Source organism: Rhinolophus ferrumequinum, assembly GCF_004115265.2.
Source record: "Rhinolophus ferrumequinum isolate MPI-CBG mRhiFer1 chromosome 13 unlocalized genomic scaffold, mRhiFer1_v1.p Super_scaffold_3, whole genome shotgun sequence".
NCBI lineage: Eukaryota > Metazoa > Chordata > Mammalia > Chiroptera > Rhinolophidae > Rhinolophus > Rhinolophus ferrumequinum.
In genome coordinates this window covers 1,893,379-1,901,935 of record NW_022680356.1, presented here as the reverse complement: position 1 = coordinate 1,901,935, position 8,557 = coordinate 1,893,379, and the positions used below count along the sequence as shown (strand labels likewise).

General features: G+C 53.7%; 1 pseudogene; it reads left to right on the top strand.

Annotated features, from left to right (window-relative positions):
- The first annotated feature begins 3,748 nt into the window (after positions 1-3,748).
- LOC117019327 (tubulin alpha-1A chain-like) lies at positions 3,749-5,337 on the top strand (annotated as a pseudogene).
- The last annotated feature ends 3,220 nt before the right edge of the window (positions 5,338-8,557 follow it).

The window sequence follows — 8,557 nt, the reverse complement described above, 5'->3', positions numbered from 1 at the left end:
ACCTTGTGGTTGAGAGCCCACTGGCCCATGTGGGAATCGAACCAGCAGCCTTTGGAGTTAGGAGCATGGAGCTCTAACTGCCTGAGCCACTGGGCCAGCCCGGGTTTTGTTTTAATAAGGGGGAGGGTGTCCTTTATTTATCCTTTCCCACCTGTGTTCTAGTAGAGTGTGGTTGTGTGTCCTAATGCACTGTATTAATTTCCTCGGACTGCCATCACGTAGGATGACTTGGGGTGCTGTAGACAGCAGACACGTATGTCCCCATCATCCCGAGGTCTACGAGTGAGACGTGACAAGGAGGGACATCTCACTGGGCTGGTTTCTCCTCAGGGGTCACTCTCCTCGACTTGTAGATGGCCATTTTCTGTCTCTGTGCCACCTGGACTTCCTTCTGTGCTTTCCTGTGTCCTCCCCTACCCTACCAAGGACACCAGGCCTATTGGATTCGGACCCACCCCAATGTACTTCCTTAAAGACCACAAATCCAACTACAGGCATGTTCTCGACTTGTAGGTGTTATAAAGTCATGGAATTTGGGTGACACAATTCAGCGCACAATAGCTGTATACTAATCCCCAGCTCCAGACAGACGCACAGAGATGGGACAGCTGCTGGAGGACACGTATGTGTCACACTGTAACAGCTGCGGCCAGATTCAAAATTGAACGGGCTTGTAGCAGTGACGTTTCCAACAGCGGGTTCTGATAATGGCGGCTTGCTTGCATCCAGGCTGTCCCGGGGATTTCTCATTCCTCTATCTGATGTCAGGTTGTTGGAGGCAATCACAGTGTTCCTTGATCTGCACTTGCCTCACGAGGACGTCGAGGCCCCCGTCACTCTGCACCAGCCACAGGGATTGGCTCCCTCTCAAATCCTCTACTCACATTCCTGCCTGGGGATCGGCTTTCTCCAGTCCGGACTCCCCAGGCGTTTGCCACTTTGCTGAATCAGGGACCTGCATACAGAGGGTCTCAAAATGCCTTTGGATGTAAAATGAGAAAAATCAGTGTCCTTTTCGAAGTCGAGGGTTTTCATAAGCTGGATCTATCCTTTACACTGTCTCCAGATTTGGGAGGGCCTCGGTTCTCCGTGTCAGCAGTGGGCGGAAAAGTCCCAGGGAGGAAAGAGAAAAATGCCTTCTTGCTGCTCTACATTTGGACAGTTGTCAGGTGTGACCTGGATGACCCTGGGCAGCCATTTCACATCCCTAAGCCTCTGTGCTGTCATCACTATAACGGCATGTTTCTTGTGCACTCACTGGGACAATAACCATTCACGGAGGTCGCTTGTTCCTCAGCTGACTTGTGCCTGGAAGGTAACAACAATAAACACCACCACCACCACCACCGAAACTCAATGGTACTTTCAAGCCAGAACCATGTTCAGCGTGGGCACGCCTGTCCCTCCTCTTGCACACGTCCCTGAGGGGCTGGCAGTTCCTGGGGGAGCTCCAGACCTTAGTTCCCCCGGTGATTCATGGAGATGCCGCTGACTGGACGTCCCTCCTTGTCCCACCCAGTATGAAGCGGAGTTCACGTCGCACCTCACCGAGGCATGCAGGATGCGGGCCCTGCAGCAAGGCACACTGGAAGGCCTAAAGAAGTCCACGCTGCAGACCCTCCCGGGTGGGAACATCTCCCGCATCTCCACCTTCACGGTCCTCCACCCGGCCTTCTCCAGAGCACAACAGGTCCTGGACCAGCTGCTTCCTGGGTGAGCACCCGCCCTGCCGACGGCACAGGGCTGTCTCCGCCCACTGGTAGCTGTGGGACTTGCAAGTGTCACCCCATCTCTTTAGCCTGAGTTTCCTCCTCTGAAAAAGGTGGTGGTACGGGAGAAACATCCTAGGGTGCTTGTGGGGACCGCCTTAGGGACAACACATGGCCCAGCTTAGGGATCCATATGCACAGCCTGGTCCAAGTCCTGCCTTGGGTGTCTTCCAGCTCCTCCTGCGTCCTGGCCCTAGTGCAACCCTAGGTAGGATGGACACAGGGGACTGGTCACGGTTGGGGCTCTTTCTCATGGACTTTGGTGTCTCCCTTCCAGGGCAATGAGATCAACATGGACATAAGAAAGAAGGTGAGCAGCTGTGGTACTTCCTGTGGGGCAGGGGAGGGGAGTGGGAATCACAGACGCTCCTGGGAAAATGATCCTGGCTCCATCCCATGCATCCTACCTTTCATGGGAGACTTTGATGACAGAGAACTGGGAGACTCCTCTGGTTGGTAGTCATGGGGAGTGGGGTGGCATCAAGGATAACTTCCTGGAGTAGGCGCTGTTGATGCCCAGCTCTGAGCACAGGTAGGGCCTGGAAGGAATTAGGGGGAGGGAGGGTTCCCATGTGTGCACAGACCCAGGACCGGTCGGCCCCCCGCCCCACTCCTCACCCACCACAAAGACCCTCCAGCACCCCCACCCAGGCCTGGTGGGCATCCTGTCCTTTCCTCTGGCCCCAGGAAAACAAAGTCATGGGTGAGCTCGTGCTGCTGCAGGAAGCTGCCCAGAAGTACAAACTGGAGCCTGACAAGCAATTTGGGGCCTGGTTCCGGGACATGGAGAGGCTCAGTGAGCACGAGAGGTGAGGCCGGCAGGAGTTGGCCCAGGGCAGGGGCGCACTCTCGCTGCTGGCCAGTCCAGAGAACCTGTGTCCATGGCTCCCGGGCAGCCCCAGACCTTATAGCATGGCCACCCCTGGGGGACCCGACAATGGGAGGGTCATCTGAGGTGAGGTTTCAGGGAGGTCACAGGTGCCACTCTGTCCTGTAGTTACATCCTGTCCTGCCAGCTGGAGCCCGGTCCGAGGTGGCCAGCAGAACACTCCAGGCCCGGAACAGCAGGCACAAGTGAGTGTCCGGGAGCAGTGCAACCTCATCACCAGCAGTGGGGACACAGCGGGACCTCAGGGGCACTGGGCCAGCGCCTTCTGCTCTAGTTGAAGGAGAACGTTGGGAGGCTTTTCCTGGTGTCCCCGGAAAACCAAGAGTGAGAGGACACCCCTTTTCGCCCCCTCCCTCAGTGCTCTTCCCCAAGGCCTGTTTGTCTATGGGAGGGACAATGTTTATTCGTTATAAATAGTAAAGGCCGGGCTCAGCATCGTGACATTGAAGTCCTGTTTCTATTACAGACTGGTCTGCTTCTTCCACTTTCCCCGCTCATGTCACTGAGGTACAGACTCTCGCATTCCTCACTGAACTGAGGAACCTTGCAGTGTCATCAGCTTCCTGTGTGTGGGAGAAGGGGGAAGGGCTGCCCCTCCCTGGCTACTGAAGGACACCCCCAAGTCCCCTTTCCTCGTGGCACAGGTTCATTCCGGTGTCGTGAACATGGGCCAGGAGCACACACACCCCTCACAACCCCTGGGACTTAGAGGTCGAAAGTTCTTACACAGGCATAGCAACCACTGAAACTGGGTGTCTTTAAAAATGGCACTTCTGGGGGCGGACGGGTGGCTCAGTTGGTTACAGCGCGAGCTCTGGACAACGCGGCTGCTGGTTCATTCCCACATGGGCCAGCGAGCTGCGCCCTCCGCAACTAGAATGAAGTCAATGAGCTGCCACTGAGCTCCCGGGTGGCCAGATGGCTCAGTTGTTTGGAGCGCGTCCTCTCAACCACAAAGTTGCCAGTTCGACTCCCGCACGGGATGGTGGGCTGCGCCCCCTGCAACTAGCAACGGCAACTGGACCTGGAGCTGAGCTTCGCCCTCGACAACTGAGATTGGAAGGACAACAACTTGGAAAAGTCCTGGAAATACACACTGTTCCCCAGTAAACTTCTGTTCCCCTTCCCCAATAAAATCTTTAAAAAATTAAAAATAAATAAATAAAAATGGCACTTCTCAGGGTTCTCTTACACTGACCGCCTAAGAGGAGTGCTGTAAGAAGCAACAACCTCTCCTCTTCCTTTCAGCCGGCAGCCCGGCAGCCCCAAAGCAGCAACCACGTGTGAGTGCATCTTTGTCCATGGGGACCAGGCTGGTGTCCAGATGGGTAACACCTGCTGGGAGCGCTATGCCTGGAACACAACATCCAGCCCGAGGGTCAGATGCCAAGTGACAAGACCACTGGAGGAGGAGATGTCTCATTGTCAGCTTCCTCAGTGACACAGGCGCCGACAAGCATGTCTCGCTGAACCCACAGTCATTGATGAAGTTCACACTGGCACCTACCAGCAGCTCTTCCACCCGGAGCAGCTCATTACACGCAAGGAAGATGCTGCCAATCAGGATGCCCGGGGGCGCTACACCTGGCAAGGAGACCACTGACCTTGTCTTGGACCGAATTCGGACACTGGCCGACCAGTGCACAGGTCTTCAGGATTCCTGGCTTTCATCAGCTTTGCTGGGGGGACGGGTTCTGGGCTCACCTCCATTTGTCCTGCCCCCAGGGTTTCCACAGCTATGGTTGAGCCCTACAACTCCGCCCTCAGCACCCACAGCACCCCAGAGCAGCGTTATTGTGCCTTCATGGTCCACAATGACTCCATCATCTACGACATCTGCCGTAGGCACCTCAATGTGGAGCGCCCAACTGTACTCACCCGAACAGACTGACGGGTCACATCATGTCCTCCATCACTGCTGCCCTCAGATTTGATGCAGCCCTCAGTGTGGACCTGACCAAATTCCAGACCAGCCTGACACCCTGTCCCCGTATCCTCTGGCCACGTATGCCCCTGTCATCTCTGCTGAGAAAGCTACCAGGACCAGTTTTCCGCAGCAGAGATCGCCAGTGCGTGCTTTGAGCCAGCCAACCAGATGGGGAAATGGGGCCCTCGCCACGGGAAATACATGAGCTGCCACCTGCGTGGTGGTGACGTGGTCCCCAAAGACGTGGATGCTGCCATTGCCATGATCAAGACCACGCGTACAATCCAGTGTGTGGACGAGTGTCCCACCGCCTTCCGAGTTGGCATTAATTTCCAGCCTCCTGATTGGCACGTGCTGGAGACCTGGCCGAAGCACAGCGATCTGTGTGCACGCTGAGCAGCACCACAGCTGGTGCTGAGGCCTAAGCACGCCTGGACCTCGAGTCTGACCTGATGGATGCCAGGCGTGCCTTTGTTCACTGGCTCGTGGGTGAGGGCATGGAAGACGGAGAGGTTTCTGAGGCCTGAGAAGACAGGACTGCCCTTTAGAAGGACGATGAGGAGGGTGGTATGGAGCCTGTGGAAGGAGGCGGTGAGGAAGGAGGAGAGGGACACTGACGTTAAATGTCCCGAAGGTGCTGCTTGTACAGGGAAGCTTATTCTGTGCTAAACAGTGAAAAGCTGTGGTCTGATCAGTTCGTTTGCATGAGCAGTGTGTACTCTCATATAGGAATACTGGCCTATCCATTAAAACACGACGCTTTGTTACAGAACCAAGCTGTCCATTTCTCTGCTGGGTTTAAACAAAGTATTCCCTGTCTTAAAAAAACAATTCATTAAAATTAAAAATCAAAATACCATCTGTCAGGGCTCCTTCCCGCCCCAGGACAGTGGCTGCCTTGCTGCGATTTGGAGAAAGGAAACGTTTTCTGCTCCTCCTGTCGAGATTTCTTTTGACCAAACATTTGGGACTTGTAGTTTTCTAGTTCACTCTTGGAAGTGCATCACCCTAAGTGAGGAAAACCAAGTAAGGGATCAAATTTTGGATGTGGAGAAGACAAGGCCACAGGAAGGTCGTGTGCAAATGGGCTCAGGGCAGGCAGGACTGTCCATCCTCAGGCCCCTCTAGAGGCTCCGTGTTCACCCTTTAGTGACATTGGAAACCTCCTGGGATCCTGGCCCATGACCTCCTTCTGCAGGTTTCTTCTCCCGGGGAAAGATGTGATGCCGCTTCTAGGGCTACAGCTGGGCCTCATCCCAGAACATTTACGCTCCGTGTGAACTCCAGTGTCCAGCCTCCCTGCCCTTCCTTATACAATCCCGTTCAAGGCAGAAATTCCCCCAGAGGCCCCCAGCCTCTCCGTCAGCGGCATCGTGGCCACTCGTCCCCGGCTGGGACCTCATAGATCAGGGATGTGTTCTCAGTGGCCAGGACAGGGGTCCACATCCTTGGCCACGGGAAACCCCCAGGCTCTTCCAGGCTGACCAAGGTGCCCTCTGGGCCGTGTGGTTCTGAGGTCCATGGTCTTGGACAATCACCAGTTCACACACTGAGTCATCTTGTTACTGACTTGTCCTGAAGGGGCAGCTTGTAAGCCCCCTAGGACAGCTGTGTTCTTTTTCACAGTCTTGTGCTGTGGTCATCTCAAGGAGGGGCAGTGTGAACCTTTCCTGTTGGGGGCTTTACAGATGAGGCATGAAAGGGGAGAGTGCAGGGAGGTCCAGCGGGGGAATGCCACCAAACTCATGACCCATGGGCATGCACGGACACAGATTTACCTATTAAAACAGTGTACTGAAATGCTTCCTGTCTGGGTGGGAAACACACACTGCTCTGAGCTCACCCTGAAAACCCATCCCATGATCAGGAGCCAGCCGGTTACCACCCGGCACTTTAAACATTATGTCCTAGAAACGCCCCGTAAAAAGACAACTAAGATTAATAGCCTTGTAGTTCTGAGTTACCCACTCCATTCAAGGCTGCAGGTGTCCCTCGGACACACAGCAGGCTGGCTCTGCCTGCGAGTTTCTGTGCAGCCGGGCTGACTATAAATCCTGATTCCTGACAACCCAGGCCCTTCCTGACATGGCACAGCCCTCCAGGAACATGATTTGCTAAAGGAAAGACAGGTAAGAGTAAACCTCCAAACAGAAGGACACGTGCCAGGTTTCATGGCTGATCGGGGCCAGAGGGGAAGTGAGGGTGCCCAAAGGGTTTCCACTGAAGACGGGAAGCTCCTGTTTCCACTGAAGACAGGAAGCTGATCCTGCAACACTTACATATGTAGCAATATTTGATGTAGCCCAGGGGGAACACTCCGTACCGACAGTCACCGTGAAGAGATGCACGTTTGTAGTGGGTTAGGTTGCATATCACTCACGCTGGGTTTTTACATTCATGTAGATGTAACATATAAAACATACAGAAACACGCAAAGTTATTCCCAACTGAATGTGAAAAACACAGCAATCCAATCCATGCTTTTGGAGCTCATCACACTTCAGAACTGGTACTTAAACTACCTTCCTCCATCTTCCACTTCATATTCCCTTTGTTCTCAGCAAGCATCTCAGCTGGTCGTGCTTTTTGCCTGGTTGGATGACCCTGACCTTCACTCCTGAAAGGTTGGACCATCAGTAGTCCTGCCTGGATGTGTTCCTTGTTTTCTATGGACTTCATCACAGGGTGGGGTGATGCTAAGTCCTGAGGAGTGTCCTGTGCTCCTGACCTCCAATGCACAGCCGTCCTATGTCCCCTTGGCAGTCAGAATCACTCACCCAGCCAGTATAGCGTCTCTCTTCTTTGTCTAATGATTCAGAAGCACGAGGGGCCCCTAAGTGGCCGGGTGGCAGTCTTAATTTCCAGTCCAGTGAAATCAATGTGTTTCTTGGTGGATGCTCTACTCTCTGTGGAATGAAGACCCCTGACCATGAGATCACATGCCCATGAAGCATAAATGATGGATCACTGGGGTTAAGAGTGGCAATGGTGGAGCCACACACAGGTCCACCCATGATTGATGGACTTGTGAATCCTGGCTATGGGGACATCAGGACAGTAATTTAGGGCCTAAGCAGCCTTCTGGGAAACTGCCCCCTCCCTGCAAGGTATCACCACCTGGTGGCGCTTCACCTCAGATGTCACAGCCCATTCTTCTGTCCTATCAAGTCAGCTGCTTCAGGAGGAAGGGGAACAGGGAAAGACCAGTGGGTTGGTGAGCATGGGCCTACCGCCACACTTCATTTCTGTGCAGCGAGTCCTTTGATGCGTGGAACACCGTAGTAGTGGATAAAGGACTCTGTGAGTCTCCAGATGGTAGTTACCAGAAACACTGTGTGAAGGGAACGCAATTCTCTATCCAGAGTAGAGAGTAGGTGTCTAAGCCAATAAGAACAAAAACACTGCCCCTTCCATGGGAGAGGATGTCCCATATAATCATACAATCACCTGACATGGGGCAGCTGCCTGATCACCCTGGGGACAGTGTCACATCAGGGACCCTGTTTTTGTCAGCGATCCTGGCAGACTTGGCACTCAGCAGTGACCGTGTGTGTGTGTATGTGTGTGTGTGTGTGTGTGTGTGTGTGTGTGTGTGGAGGGGAGGGCAAGCTGGATGAGCGGAAGCCATAATGCTGAGCCCATGCATCCCCCCACATCTGCCATTACGGCCCCTTGATTCATGACCCCATTGGGCAGTGACAGGAGTGGCTAGGGAAAGAGGCTGAGTAGTATCCACAGAACAGGTCATTCTATCCATTGGATTGTTAAATTCCTCATCTGCTGAGGTCACTCTTTTGTGAGCATTCTTATGGGTCTCAAATAGATTCACATTTATTGCCTATTCACGAAGCCTGGGCATGTGCTTCTTCCCTACATCTCCTTGTCACCAATTTTCCTATCAAATCTTTCCAAGCTCTTGAACATTCAGCCAAATCATGCATCCATGAATTAATATAGACTCATCTCTCTGGC